Here is a 17,702-nt window from a genome sequence, read left to right as displayed (position 1 = left end):
AACGATTTTCTCTTTTCCCATTTACTAAACATTGATTTCCCCCCTCCTGCGCCTCTAATAGAGCAGAAACCAATACGTCTTTGTTTGCTTTTCTCGCGCGTTCGGGGTGCGGGCGGCGGCGGGGAGCGCAGGCTGCGGAGCGGGGCCGGGCCGCCGCTCGCTCGGCGCATGCGCGTCCGTGCAGGTGCCCCCACCCCTCGCGCCCTGCCCTTAGCCGCCGGGTCCGGAGGCCGGCGCCGCCAGGGACGTCCGGACAGGAAGTACAAGGGCTTCTGCATGAGGTGCCGGAGAGCACCTGAGGCTACATTCGGAAGAGGCCAGGTGGGGCTGGCACATGCATTCAGCCACCAAACCTGTCAGATCACCTGATGGGGAGGAGAGGAATGCAAGACAGGTGACTGTCCCTGCTCCAGGGTCTCTGACACAGCTCCCTTGCTGCTTTCTTCTCAGAAGGGGAGGGGGTGGAGGTAATCCTCAGCCTAGGGCTCACCCTCCTCCTGGGGCAGGAGCTCTCACAGGGGTGCGAAGAGCCCTGGGCTCAACACTGCCTCGGCTAAAAGCTTCAGGCTGCCCAGCTGTGAAGCAGGGTTGTAACAGCTCCTCCTGAATAGGGTGACTTTAGGGATCAAGTGTGGCCTGGACTAGCACTGAGGCTGCACAGTGTCACTAAAAGTCCCTTCCTGGCTGGCGCTGTGGTGTAGCAGATAAAGCCGCCGCCTGCAGTGCTGGCATCCCATATGGGTGCCGGTTCGAGTCCTGGCTGCTCCACTTATGAACCAGCTCTCTGCTATGGCCTGGGAAAGCAGTAGAAGATGGCCCAAGTCCTTGGGCCCCTGCACCCGCGTGGGAGACCCAGAAGAAGCTCCTGGTTCTTGGCTTCAGATCAATGCAGCTCTGGCCGTTGTGGCCACCTGGGGAGTGAACCAGCAGATGGAAGACCTCTCTCTCTCTCTCTCTCTCTCTCTCTCTCTCCCTCTCTTCTCTCTGTGTAACTCTGACTTTCAAATAAATAAGTAAATCTAAAAAAAAAAAAGTCCCTTCCCATCCTGGCCCTGCCTCCTCCTTGCCCTGCTGAACCCAGACCCGGGCAAGGGGGAAGGTAACTGCTGGTGGGAGGACCTCTGCTGCCTGTGACCAGAGAGGGACCGCACATTTTCCTGGCTGGCCAGTAGTGTAGTCTCCCCCTGCCGTATGGGATCCCATCTCCACCACCACCCCAACCAGAGTCCCAGCAAATGAAGCCCACGGTAGATCAGAATTCAATGTGACCACCGAGTCCCTAAAACCCAGTGAGGACTCCAGGATCAGAATGTAGAGGATTCAGAGGGGGGAGGGGCTGCCCAGGTGGGAGGCCCCAAAGGATGGGTAACCACAATGGCCCCTGGTTTTGTGGTTCCGTGTCCTTCCAGAACCCAGAACAGTGACGGGCCAGGCAGAAACTCATCTGTTTCTATTTAGAGATGAGAAAAGCAAGAGCCCCGAGCAGGGAAGGAGGTTGCCCGAGTCACACAGCAAGATGGAGGCAGAACTCAGAAGAAGGCCCTGGCCTTCTGACTCCGGGCAGGGATGGCTGCTGGTTGGGCACAAGGGCCTGGAGACAGGGATGTGTTTGCCATGGGCTGGGGCAGTGGAGGTCAGGACGTGGCCCCGGCGTGTTTGTGACCAAGTGAGATGCAGGAGAGGCCTCAGGGCAGACACCAAGGGAAAAGCTGAGGTTAGGGCAGATGCAAGAGGGGCCAGGGCACAGAAGGGCAGACAAAGAGACCCACAGACAGATGGGTGGCTGATGGACACATGGATAGACAAATGGACAGCCAGTTCCAACAGAGAGCAACGAATAGGAGTCAGCAGAGCCAAAGAAACAGGAGCACGTGTGTGTGAGCAAAGGCTCAGAGGTGAGTGTGGTTGAGTGTGACTTCTGCACTGGGGGCAGTGGCCACAGGAGGCTGGTGTCCTGTTATAGCAAATCTCAGAGGCCCAAGGCCATCAGCAAAGCAGGGCCAGGGTCCTGCACAGAAAAGGGGCCATTTTCAAATGGGTCCAGTCTTTCACATCCCCAAGGATGCCACCCCCCTGTACAGCCAGTGCCCAGCGTGTGCTTACAGGAAGGACCTGGATCCCGGTGCGTTCGCTGTGCAGGGGCTAAGTGTGTGGCTGACAAGACTCCAGGATAAGACTGTGGCCAAAGGGGCCAGACCCAGGGCAGGGGGCAGGCAGGTCTCAGCCAGCCAGGAGTTAGCCAGCCACAGCTCCACGCACAAGGAGCCTCACTCAGCAGGGCCTGGGCCAATTAGGAAGGAAGGGGAGGCAGCAATAATTAAAAATTAAAAGGCAACAAGACAGCAGTTTAAAAATGGAAGGAGTGAGGAAAAACAATTAGCAGACAGGAGGCAACGGGGCGGGCGTGATACAAATGGAGCCGGTCACCAAGCACTAATGGCATCGGGAAAGCTCATTTTGAGGGTGTCAGGACTGTGATTGAAGCGCAGGGTCTGCTCCCCTGAACCAGGTTGCGTGCTTGTCTGAGGGCGGCGGGACCTGGTCTCCCTCCATGCATCTCAGTGGGGCCAGGAGGCTGAGGATAGATGCCTGTGTGAGAGACTCAGAGGCTGGATGATCCAGGGGGTGTTGGGGGTGCAGAGCTGAGAGCCGGGGAAACTGAGGCAGGAACTGTCCCCCACCCCAAGTGTCCCCACCGAAGGCGGCTGCAGTGCTGAAGTCACAGTCTTCCAGTCACACGCACCGGTTGCCGCGGAGACCAGGGACCCTCCTGGCAGAGGGAGGCTGAGTCAGTTTGAGTAATGGCGGGGAGCGGTGCCGCTGATGGGGAAAAATACATCTTCATAACAGGGGGAACCTTTTGGAAAATGGAATAAGTAAAATAATTGAGAGAAAGAAAATTGAGTTTTTATTGCTTTTTAAGTGTTTAAGTGGCGGTTTCATTTAGGGAAATTATCGCTGCTTTTATTTTTAGCTGCCCTGTGGGGTGGGGAGGGGTCTGGGGGAGGCATTAATTTAGGGCGGGGCTCCAGTGTCCTGCCCCTCCCCCTAGGAGCTGCAGAGCACCCCCATTGCACAGAAGAGGGAAGGAGAGACCTCACCTCAGCCGAGGTGCTGCAAGAGGCCATGGTGCCACCGTGCTTCCTGGTGCCCCTTGCCGCCCTTCCAGGCTGGCCGCTGTGCGGCCTCTCGCTCTGCCCAGGGCCCACCCTGACCCACCTCCATGTCTTTGCCCACACAGGGACCTCCACTAGGAATGACCCCCAACCTGGCCCACCCTTGCTGTCCGGTGTGGGATGAGCGGAGGCCTCCCCAGGCTCTCCTGCTCCCCTGAGCCTCCGTGTGTTCCATCCTGCCCACCCCTACTGCTCCTGTGTCTCAGTCCCCAGCCCAGCCCCACAGCATGGTGGGGTGAGAAGGGGTCCCAGCAAACCTTGCTGATCAGCAGCCTACTGCCCCTGGGGTAGGGAGTCCTCAGACGCTCCAAGGGCCACATCCAGGTAGTGCCGGCTGAGCCGAGTTTACAGCCTCAACCACACTGCTCACCACCACACTCCCTGGCCCAGCCCTGGTGGTTACCTTTCCCCACCACAGGAATGGCTCAGGGCAAGGCCATTTGCCGGCAGCTCCCAAGTGGCCGAGGCGGCCTGCCTCCCCCTGTACCGGGCCCAGCTGCCCTGCAGGGCCGTCCTGGGTCTACTCTCCCATACTACCTTTTCCCCTTCTGGGTTTAGCCTCTCCCCAAGATATCCCAGACTCCCCACTGAGCCCCAGAAGGCGCCTCCTGGTACCAATCCTCCTCACTCCTCACAGGCCCCTCCTTCCACCCCAGCGCCCCCTTGCTCGGTTCCATCCCTGATCCATTTGCTCCCAGACCCCCTCGTCTCTGAGACAGACCTCCAGAAGCTCCCTACCCTGCTGCCTCCACTGAGCTCCCTGCCCCAGCAGTGTCTCAGTTCCTCAACAGCAGCATGGTTTTCTTGGCCCCAGGGCCTTTGTTTATGCTGTCCTCTCCAGGCACTTTCTGCCCTCAGGTCATGAATCAAGATGCAGAAACCGTGAAGTGGGTTGAGAGAAGTCCCAGAAGCTCAGTAACCTGACCAGTGGCTCCTGTATACCCGGAGAGGACCCCAGGAGACTGAGAAGGCACAAGCCCACCTTCCTGGCTGCCTTCATTTTTGCCCTCCTCCTCCTCCTCTCTGCCACCACCCACTCCCACCCTGGCCCCCTTGCTTATTGGCCTTGGCCAAGGCTCCTTTCCTCTCCCTTCCATTCTGGCCCCCTCCCCATGCATATCCCACTGCCGTCCTGGGCAGCCACCCTCCCATCTTTCCCTGCCAGCGCCCCACCTGCTCCCCGCTCAGCCTCTGTCCCTGGCAGCCCTGTCTCGCGGCTGCCACAGCTGCTTTGCTCTCCGAAGCTAAGTTGAATGGATCTGCTCTTTAATGGCCTCATGTGTTCATTACCTTGGGCAGAGGCGGGTGAGGTGGCTGGCAGGTGGACAGCTGGGACAGCTCAGCACCTTCTCACCTGAGAGTGCAGCAGTGCAGGTGAGCTTCCCAGGGGGTCGGGGAGGCAGGAGAGGCGATACACAGCTGCCCACACATGCATTCACACACACACACACACACACACACACACACACACATCTTGTTGTGTTTCTATATGTATAACATAGCCATGCCCCCACATCTCACTTGGCCAGTGGGGCATGCATATACACACAGGCATGTCCATGTGCACACACGTGCCCCATTGTCTCTCACACACAGGCTGTCCATACCCTCACAGCTGGAAGTACCTCCTCTGTCCTGGGCCCAACATACAAGGCCTCTGATCAACCTCAGCAGACGACTCCAGCCGCCCCTCCTTGAGGTGTCCCTGGATACGCTGGGGGCAGAGCAGCCTCGAGGCAGCCTCTACAGGCCCAGCCAGAAGAGGGCAGGCTCTCTGTGGCTGTCCGTCTGGCTGTGGAGGTTTCTGGCACCCTGGGGCAGAGGCTCTGAGCTCCCCTCTACAAACCTTGCTGATCCCGAGAGGGCATGTAGGGCTGGGCCAGGCCTGGCACTCACCCATCACCTCCCCTCTGCTGCTACCCTGGCTCTGGGCAGCACCTGGACTCCCACCCACACCTGAGCTGATCCCAGCCCTGGGGAAGGCAGGAGAGGGCAGAACTGAGAGGAAAACAAGCCCTCCCTGAGCACCTGCGTGTGCTGGTGCTTCCCGGCCACTGCTGCACCTGCTCCTCCCATCACCCTGTCCTCTGCCCACAGGTCCCCTCAAGCTCCCGAGGGGGCACCTTTTCCGTGTCACACACAGCCTGGTGGACCGTCCCCAGTGTTCCTGGGCTGTTTTCCCAAGGGCAGGGGTAAGTCTGAATTGGGTCTCTGTGGGTGTGTGGGGGACCCATTTTACAGATGAGGAAAAGTCAAGACTTTGGGAGTGCAAATAACTGTGAACTGAGGGCTCACAGATAGGAAGAAGCTGTGGCAGGAAGTGACCTTGGGTCAGGTTGCTGCCTGGGGTGGGCTGACCCCCACACCCTCCACACAGGTCAGGGGAGGGGTTAAAGCCCTGAGGTCAAGAAAGGAAGGCGCGCAGTGACCCTGAGCCCTGGAGGTCTTGTGCAGCCCACCTCCCTTCTCCCCTAAGGGACTCGTGAGACAGGTGTCCTGCTTGTGGGGTGGGGGTGTCAGTGATGATCCAGGGAGGAACCTAGCCCACTGCCCTGGTTTATTAGCATGAGCTCACACCCCCTTCCCCACCTGATCACGGGTCTCTGCAACCACCCACACCTTTCACAGTCTTGGCCCGAGAAAGGACCCAGAGAAGACCTAAAATAATGCAATTTTCCCTGGGTCTTTGTGTCCTGTAAAACTTAGGTAAAATAAAGGTATGCTTTTCTCTTACTCAGCTGTCTTTCGTTTTAGGGGGGTCGGCCATGGCCCTTGCACTGGGGAAGAGAAGACGCTGCCTTTTCTCCCCTGCTGCGTCCTTTCTGGAACCCGAGGCCAAAGCTCTCTCTGGACTGTCAGGGCCGGGAGCGGACCCTTGCAGACCGCAGCTGCGTCTGCATTTGGTGAACAACCCCCCACCCCTCCTGGCCTTCTATGTGTGGCAAGGAAACCACCGCCGGGGCCTCTTTCTGTCTGAGGTCAGCAGCGGCAGATTGGGATGTGGAAGGAAGTGGTCAAAGGGATTTTTGTCCAGCGGGCCTGACCTTGGACGAGTGAGCGCAGTGGCTGCTGTGCGTGGCCCCCCAGCGCCTCTCTCTCCTGGGAGGGCATTGGGAAGGAGAGGCAGGCAGAGAAGAGGGAAAAGGGAGGGCAGGGGAGGAAGGTGAAGGGGGTGGGGGAGGACACCCACCTGACCTGCGGGGAGGCTGCAGGGAGGGGGAGCCTGAGCCGCAGGGGAGCCCTGCAGGGCTGCAGGAGACAGATAAGGCTGGGGAGAGAGAGCAGCGGCTGAAGGGAGTGCAGGGATTAGGGGCTCCCAGGGACTGTCCTGGATTGCGGGTGGATCCCAGGGAGAGGGGAGGCTGGAGGAGAGCAGAGGGAGGTTCCCCTACCCCCTGCCATGGGGGAGCAGTAAGAAAGCCCCAGCACACTCCACCTCTGCCTCCCAGAGAGACGTCTCAGCACTGCAGCATACCCTGAACTCAGGGCTCCTCCCATCACAGACAAATCACCACCGTGGTCCAGCCCCCAGGGGTCTTGCTTATTCGCATCCTGATGCACTGACAGCCCAGGTATCAGCCTGGGGGGGGGGGGGGCCTGCCCTCACACAGGCGTCCTGTGCAGCTGTGTCCTGACCGGCTCACAGCCACACACCTAGCCTTGGAGCCCTCCTGCCTGGGGCTTCCTACCTGACCCACAACAGCCAGGGTAGGGCTTGGTGCCAGGGTAGGGAGAACCCTGTGCTGGGTGCCTCAATCTCAGGGCCAGATTTTCACCTCATCCTCACCCCGAGTGCTGCCTCCTGAGTCCAGGGCCCCAGGCCATCAGCTTGAGACGCTAGCACTGGCCACAAGGCTGGGCCTGGGGAGCACAGCTCTGTGTGGGACCCTGCTCTTGCTCCCCTGCTCACCGTGCCCAGCACGTAGTGGGCAAGTGGCAGGCATGCACAGATGTCTGCGGTGGGTGGAGCCTTAAGGGTTAGAAGCTGGCTGTCCCAAGGGCTTGATGGGAAGGCCCCTTGGAAGGCCCCTCAGGCCCGGGCAGCACTGGGCAGGGACCTGCCAGGTTTGATATTTCCGGGTATCTAACCGATGAGCTGCATGGAGGAAGGGCCACCCAGCCCCAGCCCCGCGGGCTGGGAGCAGCTGAGGGAGATAAATGGCTCCTGTCCCAGGTGGGGGTCAGGGCCAGGGCCAGGGCCAGGGGAGGTGGCCTTGGGCCTAATAGATGACTCCAGCTGGGCCAGGAAGTCCAGGAGACCTCCAGCAGTGGATCTGCCTGGGCGGCATGGACCCAGCCATGCATAGCCTGTCCTGGTGCCCTCCCTAAGGGCTGAGAGCATGGGCAGGGGCCGAGCAGGCCCAACCTGTCCCAGGAGAGGACACTTAGCCCTGCTGGGCTCTCACCTGCAGGAGAAGGAAGGTGTGGGCTTTCCCAGGTGTATTTGCCAACTCGAGGTGAGGGCGGGGCCTTCAGAGGGCCCAGGTCCAAGGCTGTGTTCATTCATTCGTTCATTTCCCTGCCAGCCCCTGCTGTCCTTTCTGGTCTGTGAGGAGCCCCTCTCCACCCAGCGAGGCCCAGCCCCCCTCCCTAGCACCTCCTTGTTCATTCTGCTCCCGTGCATCCACTCTTTTCTGGGCTGTGTCTCCAAGAGACCCCTGCTCCCTTACTTTGGCTGGCTTTTTTGTCCTCTGGGCCCCTCCTGCCCAGGTCCCTGCAAGGCTAGCAGCTCTGGCCACCAGGGTCTCAGCCCAGTGCCGCAGTGCCTTCCCTCCTTGGCCACCCAGGAGAAGATGTACCCCTCGGGTTTTACTTCCACGGGGTCCTGGTTTGTTTCTTTCAGAGTTTGCAAGCGTCTTGCTGATTGGTTCACCTGTTTCTAATCTGGCCTCCCAAGGCCCTGGCCAGGCCTCCTGAGAAGCCAAGATCTCAGCTGCTTTCCCTCTGGCCTTGAGTGCCCAGGTCTCCAGGACCACTTGGGTCTGGGCTGCTGCAGACTGCTAACTAGAGGACTGTGCCCAGAGCAACGGGCTGCCTGTGTCTGAGGGGCTTATGGCTTCAGATCCAGGCTGTCAGAAGGAAGCTAGACAGCCAGGATCTGGGGACCCCACACACCCAGAAAGCAGGTTCCCCAAGCCATGCCCTGGCTGGATCCTGCAGCTGGAGCCCAGAGAGTACACACGTGGACGTTGGCATCAAATCAGGGCACCTCCGCCCCTGACATGATGGAGACAAATGAGAGGTGTCTGGTGCTGTCGTGGGTGACAAGCCGGCTGGCGCGGCCTGATTGATGCAGGGCTTGAGAGGGAGACAAGATGCTGGGAGGATCCACAGAGGCTTTAGGGCACTGCCCCGTGGGGGGAGGGATGGGCAAGGCCATGTTCCACAGGTGGGAGAGGTGGCCCTGGGGTCCAGCTCAGCTTCAGCCCCTGCAGGGGCAGCACCAGAGCCTTTGGCATCACCTGCATGCCAAGCCCTGAGTGCAGAGCCAGGGGGCAGTGTAGGAGCCTCGGCCACCAGTTCTGGCTCCCCTCCCCACACACTCCACCCTCTTCCTCTTCCTCTGTGGCTCCAGGAAGGGTCCTCTCTGGCTGCCATCTGGGAATCAGCAGGTCTGGTCAGTGTGGGCATCTTGGTGGCCAAGCTCCTAAGACCCTGTTGCTTTCTGTGTGGTTCCTCCAGTCCAGCCGATTCCCTGAATGCTGGTGCTGGAGAGGAGCCACGGCCACAGGCTCCTGAGATGGAAGGTGGTCCTATGTCTCACAGGGGTGTAGCCCCATCATTCCTCAACTCCTTTTGGGTCCAAGGCTACCAGATAACCTCAGGATCTCTTTAGAGGTCAAATCCAGCACTCCAGAGAAGGGATGCAGTGAGGTGCAGTATGGCGTTCACTTCTGCCACCTGGTGGCTGAAAGAGGCAAAGTACGTAAATTGCCGCCTCCAATTCCAGTGGCCTCCTGGTCGGGGGGAGGAGGGAGCAGAGGGATGTGGGGTGCAATGAGGGGAGCCTCCACTGTAGTGAAGGGGAACCAAGGGCCAAACTAGAAAGAGGAATGGAGATAGGGAAGCAGGGAGAAGCTTGGGCTGGGATGTGGTGCAGCAAGCCAGGCCCTGCTGTCCTGCCCGTGCCTTGCTCACAGACGCAACTGGTCCTGTCTTTGCAGGAAGCTCGATGGGGCTCGCCACGGCACACTGTCACCACTGATGTGTGTCACCATACAGCTCGCCCTGCTCTGGAGCAGCTCTGGGGTCAGGGACAAGGGCAGCTTGCTCAGGACCCTCAACTGAACCCAGCAGAGAGTCCTCAGGAAAACACAGACTTCCTTTCCTGCCCACCCCTCAACTGCCCACCACTCTGCCTGCATTGCATCAAGGTTATGTCAAGGTCATGAAATCCATGGAAGGACTTTCAGTGTAGCACCCGAGTTAAACGTGGGTACCAAAAATGGCTGCTCCTGGATTCCCAAGGGGCTTTCCCTGCCCTTTCCTCAGCCTCCAGGAGGCACAGCCCGCCTTCTGCAGCTGCTCTCCTGCCTGCCAGACAAGGAGCCCTGCTATTCCTCCAGTTGTCCATCTCCCGGCACCTCAGCAATTCTGACAAGAATAACCTACAGAAATCACTGGATGATCATCTGGAGTCGGGGGAGTGAACTGGATCCCTACCTCACATCACAAAGCAAAAGCCGATTCCAGTTGGTGCGAGGACTAGAGGGACTAAAGACGGATGAAAAAAAATTCCCAGCAGATGACAAGGGAGCTTTTACACAGATTTGATGTGGTACAGCCTTTATAAAGCACAACAAAAACCAGAAAAGCCATGGAGAAAAAAAATGGATGTGTCTGACTACATAAAAATCAAACATTTCCATGTGGAAAATATATCAAAGTTTAAAGACAAGCAGCAAGCTGAAGGGGAAATTGCAAATTTCATAACATTTAAAGGGCTCCATAAGCCTTTTAAGGGAAGGAAAAGATCAACAATCCCGTGGAAAAATGGGCCAAGCAGACAGGCACAGGCACAGGTCAGACAAAAGGAAACTCAATCATCGCAACCAGGCTCAACTCACTCCTCTAAGAGAGAGAAGATTAAACAGGCAAAGCTGAGAACGGTTGATGCGCTTGCTGGTGACTCTGGGGAAAGCGGAAACTCAGAGCTGCCGGTGAGAAAGTCAATTGTGCAGGCTGCACGAGGGCATCAGCGGCGAGAAGGGTGGTCCTGTGTAGTCCCTTGGCGCCCCCCCAGTCCATCCTCCACCCGAGATGGCCACATCCCTCCCTGTTCAAAGCACTCTGCCGCTCCCTGCTGTGCACTAGATGGAGGTCACATCCCCCACACAGCTTTTATTTTGCTCTTTTTAAAATTTGTATTTATTCATTTATTTGAAAAGCGAAGAGATATAGAGAGGGGAAAAGAGAAAGATCTCCTGTCTGCTGGTTTACTTCCCCAAAGCCCCCCAACAGCCAGGACTGGACCAGGAGGAAGCCAAGGACCAGGAGCTGGGAAGCCCACCCAGTTCTCCCATTGGATGGCAGGACTCCACACACTTGAATCATTACCTGCTCCCCCCCACCCCAGGGTACACGTTGGCAGGAAGCTACAATCGGGAGCAGAAGAAGAACAAGAACTGAAACGCAGACCCCCGGTTTGGGGTACAGGTGTCCCAACTGGCATCTTAATCTCTTTGTTGAATACCCCCCAATTGGCTAAGTTTTTAAAAGATTTATTTATTTGAAAGGCTGAGTTACAGAGAGAGAGGGAGAGGGAGAGAGAAAGACAGACGGCATCCATCCACTTGTTCACTCCCCAAATGGCCACATTGGCTGGAGCTAGGCCAGACCAAAGCCAGTAGCTTCTTCTGGGTCTCCCACATGGGTGCAGGGGCCCAAGGACTTGGGCCATCTTCTACTGTTCTCCCAGGCACATTAGCAGGTAGCTGGATTGGAAGTGGAGCAGCCAGGACTTGAACCAGCGCCCTATGGAATGCTGCTGTTGCAGGCAGCAGCTTAACTCATCACACCACGATGCCATCCCCAGCCCCAGCCATTGGCTTTTGAGGGTCTGTTCCTGGCAGCCACACATTCTGTAAACTCTGACTTCTACCAAACCTCTGGTCTCAGTACAGTTCCCTCTGCCTGCACCCCTTCTCCCAACCCAGGGGCAGCCTCACAGGGCCTCCTTGTCCTGTCTGGCTACTGTGCTCCTGCCCTCACAGTGTCAGCCCTAGTGTAGTGCCTGCCTCGGGGCTGGGCTCTGCCAGAAGCCCACCCCACCCCAGTGCTCCTGGAATGCAGAATTTGGCCACATGGACAGAGGGAGGTTCCCAGGGCTCTTGGACTCTGAGACCCTCTGGGGGTCTCTGCTGCAGAACCCTGGAAGGCTAGATCAAAGCCAGCCAAGGAGGGCCCAGGGCACTGGTGCCTGGAGACCAAGGAGGAAGATCTGTGGCTGTGTGGAGTCAGCAAGAAGCTGTGTTTGAAAAAACAACACTGCTGTCAGTGGCGGTGAAACAATATAACAAATATGAGAAATAAACCTCGTTACCATGTAATGAGCTGCCTTATTAATGTGTTAAACTTGTAAGAAATGCTTAAGTGTTTAATTGGCACCTAATGAGGGTGCCAATTAGGGATCATTATACATTTCTTTAAAAACCCTCATTGGCAGGGGGCATTTCAATCAATGCCACAGGGCTGGTTCCAGGGGACCCTGTCCTTGCAGCCCATCTGCCTCTGGAGCCCACAGCCAGGTCAGGGCCACTTGGGTTGCAGTTGACCCCAAACCCACCAGTACCAGGACTCAGTTTCCCCTCTGCACCCTGATAATCAAAGTCTGAAAATGGACTTCTGAAATGGACTTCTGTGGGGCGGCTGCCCACTCCCCCCACCGGACGTGGCCTGTCCCGAGGCTTGGGAGGCTGGGGACGCCCCGAGGACCCAGGGCCCAGCTCCAGGCCCAGGAGCCTGGGTGGGCAGGTGTTTCCAGAGGCCGAGTGAAGGCCTGGCTGGGCTGAGGCTGCTGTGCAGGTGCGAAGTTCTTGGGGCTGGAGAAAGGCTGGGAGGCTGTGCTGCAGTGCATCCTGGGATACTCTCGGGGTCTCCCAGAGGCAGATCTGGGTCTCTGTCAGCTAAATCCCCTCCTGGCCACCCTGCCGAGTAGCCCTGGTGTGCCCAGCACCCTTAGTGATGGGGCTCTGGGTAGATTTGGGTCCTTGAGCAGAAAGCCAAGCAGGTGTGTTTTCCAGGCCAGGCCAGAAGAGGCACGTTCAGAGCGGCAGGAACATGATTAATCACCAAACTAACTGCCAAATTAATCACCTGGGTAATTGCCAGAGAGCTGGGAGGGGAGCAGCAAGGGAGGCTGCCGCCCACCATGGGCCGAGCACAGGCATGGGACCCTGGCACGGGCACGGGGCAAGAGGGCAGAGGCAGGAGGCTGGCTCTGCCCGAACAAATGGCTTGGGTCCAAGGGAGGTAGCAGGCTGAGGGCCTTGGAGGCCAGACTGGGGCCTTCTGGAGTGTTCCACAGAAGCCTTGCAGGCCATGAGTGGAGGGATGCGGGGGCAGTGGCAAGTGGGGCATGGTGGGGAGGCCCAGAAAAAGGCAGCAGGTGGTCCTTACGGTCATGGGGGCATGGCGGTGACCAGCCTGGGGGCTGGGGGTTGGGGCAAAGCCCTGGTTTCTGGCTTGGAGACTGAGAGGGCAGTGGGTGCCCCGAGTCAGCAGAGAATGAGTCAGGGCAAGAGACCGACCCCTCTCCTGCTGCTGGGTCCTGAGACTTCTTTGGGTGCCGCGCTAGGAGTGACTGGGTAGCAGCCGGAGAGTCTGTGCCATCCACGGGCTTTCAGAAGTCGCAGGAAGCTGAGGGACCCCACCCTTCCCAGCGGAAAAACCTCCCCTGGCCTTGTGCCGCAGGCTGCAGCTGGGAGCCAGATCAGAGGGCTCAGACCCCGCCAGCCTCCTCCCCTGCTCTAGCTGTCCTCACTCCTCCCTCCCAGATGGGATCCCAGCACCTGGACTCCGTGCCCAGGAGGCAGAGATCCAGCCAGGTTTGGAGCAGGGGACTGTCTCGTGGCTCTGACAGTGGACGATTCTGCTGGCCAGCGGCAACTTGAGAAGTTAGGCCACTGGGGAGGGTAAGAACAGAGGCTAAGCCAGGAGGTGTGGCCTGGAACCAGGCAGAGCTGGGACCCCTGTGTGCCCGGGGTTGCCTGAGGCTGAGTCTATGCATGGCTCAAAGTCCCCCTGCTGAGGCCCCGTGCCCCTGGGTCACCCTTTCGATGTTTACTGTGTGACTTATTTAGCAGGCATCAGCCTGGTGTTGCTGCTTGTCAGACACTGTTCTGGGCCCTAGAAATAGGGGCTCTTTTAATCCTCTTAAGTAGGGAACACCTACCCCACGTTGCAGGTGAGGAAGCTGCGGTGAGAGGTTCAGAGACTTGCCTGGGGCTGCAGGGTGGCTGATACCGGGCCTCGAGTGCTGGGGGCACTTACCCTGGGGTCCTTGGGCAGGGGTCTCTGGAACAACTGGCACAGCACCTCCAGGGGAAAGCAACACTGACCAGCCGTTGTCCTGCCTCAGACAGAACGTGGGGCCAGTCCCACCCCCCAACCCCCCGCCCCCCGCTGCACTTGACCACTAGTGGTTACTGCAGGAGCTGTGTGTTTCCTGCTGTCCGCCTTGTTGGAGGTGATGAGTGAGGAGGAGGTAGCTCAGCTCCCGCCCTCCCCAGTGGGCCTGCTGTGGAGACAGCAAATACCCCACCTCGCTTGTTCATGGTAGGGATGAAGGATCCCAAAGGAGGCGGCCCTCAGAGACGCAGGAGTAGAACCAGAGCCCAGGCCCTATATCCACCATGAGGGACGCAGGCATAACCCAGACCCATAAGACCTGGCCTCGGAGCCTAGCAGAGCGGAGTTCAAGTCGTGTGAGATGACAAGTCACAGAGCCTTGGCTCCTGGTGATGGTCTCACGAGGACTCAGTGGAAGGAAGCTGCCTCCCAGCGGGGTGGGGAAGGAGGTGGCAGTGAGCAGTTGCCCATCCTTCTGGGCAGATGCCCTGGGTGTGCACTGAAAGGCAAGGACAAGACTGGCATTTACAGCAGGGGTCCCAGGTGGGTAGAGGTGTGCAGCGAGAGGGGCCCTGTGTGGGGCTGGGGGATCCAGCCAATTCTGTGACCACCAAGGGAGGTGTGGTCCTCCAGCCAGGGGAGCCTGCCAGGAGCCAGTGCTGACAGGGACAGCAGGAGGCTGCTTGGTGGGGTCTCTTGGGGCCCAGTCCCCGTAACAACCTCAGCAACCCCCAACAGGCACCTGCTGTGCCCCAACCGCCCACCCACCATGGCTGCTGCATAAACTGGGTAGGCCTTGGGGTCTGCTCTTTGTCCCCCATGGAGAGAGGCCATCCACATCCCAGGTGAGGCCCACAGAGCAGACTCCCATGGCCCAGTGCGGGTAGGGGCCTCGGGGGTCCCTGTCCGCATTCCCAGAAGGCCACCCTCCATGACTGCAGCACAGTGACAGCATGCGTCTAGTGAAGGCTCTCCAAGAGCTTTGAATATGGCAGCTTGCTATGCTTCGAAAAGGGTGTGGCTCCTGCCAGACTGCCGGGACCACCCCACTGGGGACAGTGAGCCAAAGCAAACCTCTTCCTTCCTAAGAGACTCCTCCTGGTGTCTTGGTTAAAATGAAAGCAAGTGGGGGCTGGCGCCTGGCATAGTAGCTCAAGCATCTGCCTACAGCGCCAGCATCTCACATGGGCACAAGTTCAAGTCCCGGCTGCTCCTCTTCCAATCCAGTTCTCTGCTATGGCCTGGGAAAGCAGTAGAAGATGGCCCAAGTCCTTGGGCCCCTGCACCCATGTGGGAGACCCGGAAGAAGCTTCTGGCTTCTGGTTTCAGGCTGGCCCAGCTGCGGCTTTTGAGGCCATTTGGGGGGTGAACCAGCAGATGAAGACCTCTCTCTCTGTCTCTCCTTCTCTCTGTCTGTAACTCTACCTCTCAGATAAATAAATAAATCTTAAAAAAAAAAAAAAAGGCAAGCAAACACCCAGCTCATTTAATTCTCATCTGTTCAATCCTCCCTTCAATAAGGGACCTTGAACACCTACTATGTGCCAGGTTCCATTTTAGAGGCTCAGGCCACCGCGGTGAGCTGACTCCCGTACTCAGCTCATACGGGACCTGCTTCTTGTAGGAGGAAGCAAACAACTCCAGTGCAGGTGCCGCACAGAACCCCTAGACTGGCGGAAATTAAAGTCCCAAAGCCAAATTGCCTTCCAGGCCCCCGTCGGTCACCCGCCAGGCACACCCACCCAATAATCTGGGCCGGCACCGCCATCTGGTGGTCACAGTGGGAATGGCCCAAAGCGCCTCAGTCTGGCAAAGGAACTTAAGTCCACCGTACCTGGCTGGGAGAGACCTCTTATAGGGGGCTGGGAACAGGCCTTCTGGGCTCCTTTGGAGGGAGTGTGGATGGGTGTGGTCTCCCCGGGGGCATCGCAGAGCCGCACCCCACCAGCGCCAAAGGAGGAAGACAGGCGGTCCGTTTGCAGGGCTCACCTGGTGAGTGCTAGGCCGCCAGCACCCTGGCTGTGGAAAGTCCGGCCTCCCTTACCCCTTGCTCCCTGCCCCGAAACGTCGCCGTCACTTACACCAAATCCAGCGCAGGGCCCTGCCCTCCGGTCAGGGGAGACGGCTCCCCTTCTGAAGTCTCCTGTCCCCTCAGCCGGTGAGGGAGGATGTGTCACTGCCGTGGGTGCTGCTGTCACTCGGAGGCGGACTCTCCCGAGGCCGGCCCGCCGTCGGGGCGTCCTGGGCGCCAGAGCGCCGCAGAGGGGCTGACTGGAAAAGTTGGGACGGTTTGAAGAGAATGAGTCGGGGGCGGGAGCTCCAGCATGAGGGAATTCTTCCCTTCCTTGAGTCTTGGGAGGGAGCCCCGGGGTTCAATAGCCGGCGGTTCTGGGCCTGGGTTCCCCCAGCTGGAACAAGGAGGCACGAGGGGCGCCCACTCTGTGGTTGCTGGGGCGGGAAGCGGGCCCCGGTTCTGCCGGTGAGCGCCCGAAGAGGTTCACACCGGGGATTTGCGGCCGGGACCCCCGCTCCTGCTTCGCCAGCCTTCCGAGCGTCCTGGTGTCGCCTCCCTGTGGAGATCCTGCTGGTTCCTGGGTTCTCTCCCAGCTGCTCGTCGCCTCGGGAACTGGGCCCGCAAGGAGCTCTGGCCAGGGCGAGGCTTGTCCACACCGTTGCCGATGGGGCCTTCAGGAGAGACCGGGGCGAGGGTGAGGCGGGTGCGGCGCCGGCGCCGGCGCAGGTCGGGAGAGAGCAGCGCCAGCACCTGGGGGCGGCTGCGCCTTTCCACTCGAACCTCAGGCCCCTCGCTCCTCTCACCTCGTCCGGGTCCCGCCAGGTGAGCCCCCACCTCAGGCCTGTGTGGGGGCTGCTGTCCACACCGCGTCGGGGAGCGCCTGAGGGCAGCGGAGAACCCCTGGGCCGCCAGACTGGTGACCTGGCTAGGGGCAGCAGTGCCAGGAGCAGCCAGCGGGTGGCAGCATGGGCTGGCGTTGGAGGCCGGCAGGCAGGAGAGCCAAGAGGGCCCATCCGGCCCCCACTCCTCTGTCCCTGGGGCTTGTCTGAGGCGCCTTCCCAGAGCAGTGTGGAAGGGCCCAGCCCCTGGCTCTGAGCCCGAGGACTCTGGGTGGCTTCCGGAGGGGCCACTGAGGTCAAGCGGGATGCAGCAGGTTGCACCAGTCACAGATGACGGCAACTGGGACCAGGTTCTGGCCCTCGGTGTAGTCCAAGACCCGTCCTGCGCTCTCCTGTGAGGATGCCTGTGGATGGTGTTCCAGGGCCCGGCTCGTGCGGGGATGCCGATCCACGCACGTCTCTGGCTTGTGGCGTGCGCTCAACACATCACACTCCTGTGATTACTCTGATCTTGTCCTTGTTATCAACCCCAAGCCCTTTACAACTCTCCCACAACCCCAGCAAATGGAACCCAGCTCCCCTAGCCCAGGCCCAGGTCTCTAGGCCTCCAATAGAAGAGCACCCAGAGCCAGGTGGACAGGAAAGGCGAGATAGGCCCAAGCTCTCATTTCCTGTCTGACCAGTGACTGGAGGACAGGGGCCTGTGAGCCCCACGGGCTGAGGCATCTGCTGTCCCCTAAATGCAATGGGAGGGACACAACCCACCTTTAGCCACTGTGGGCATCAAAGATGGTGCAGCTGAGTCCTGGCCTGGAGCCTGGCTCCGGGTCCACACAGACAAGCCTGTGGTGTGCAACTCCTGCTGCAGGGGCTTGGGAAGGGCTATGGACACCCCGGGGGGCTGGGGGAAGCTGAGCAGCCAGTTCTGCACCCCTGTGCTTGTCCTGGCCCACACAGAGGCCCTGCCCACTGACTTGTCAGCGAGCGGAGCAGATGGGCCCAGCTAGTCTGGAGACACTGGCCAGGGGGTGGGGAGGAAGCAGCTGCCCCGACCAGCTGAGTGGCCACTGCCCATGGGAAAGCCCCCAGCTGCAGGAGGCTCAA

The sequence above is a fragment of the Oryctolagus cuniculus genome, chromosome 10, assembly GCF_964237555.1.
Source record: "Oryctolagus cuniculus chromosome 10, mOryCun1.1, whole genome shotgun sequence".
Classification (NCBI taxonomy): domain Eukaryota; kingdom Metazoa; phylum Chordata; class Mammalia; order Lagomorpha; family Leporidae; genus Oryctolagus; species Oryctolagus cuniculus.
Note: the sequence above shows the minus strand (reverse complement) of the source record.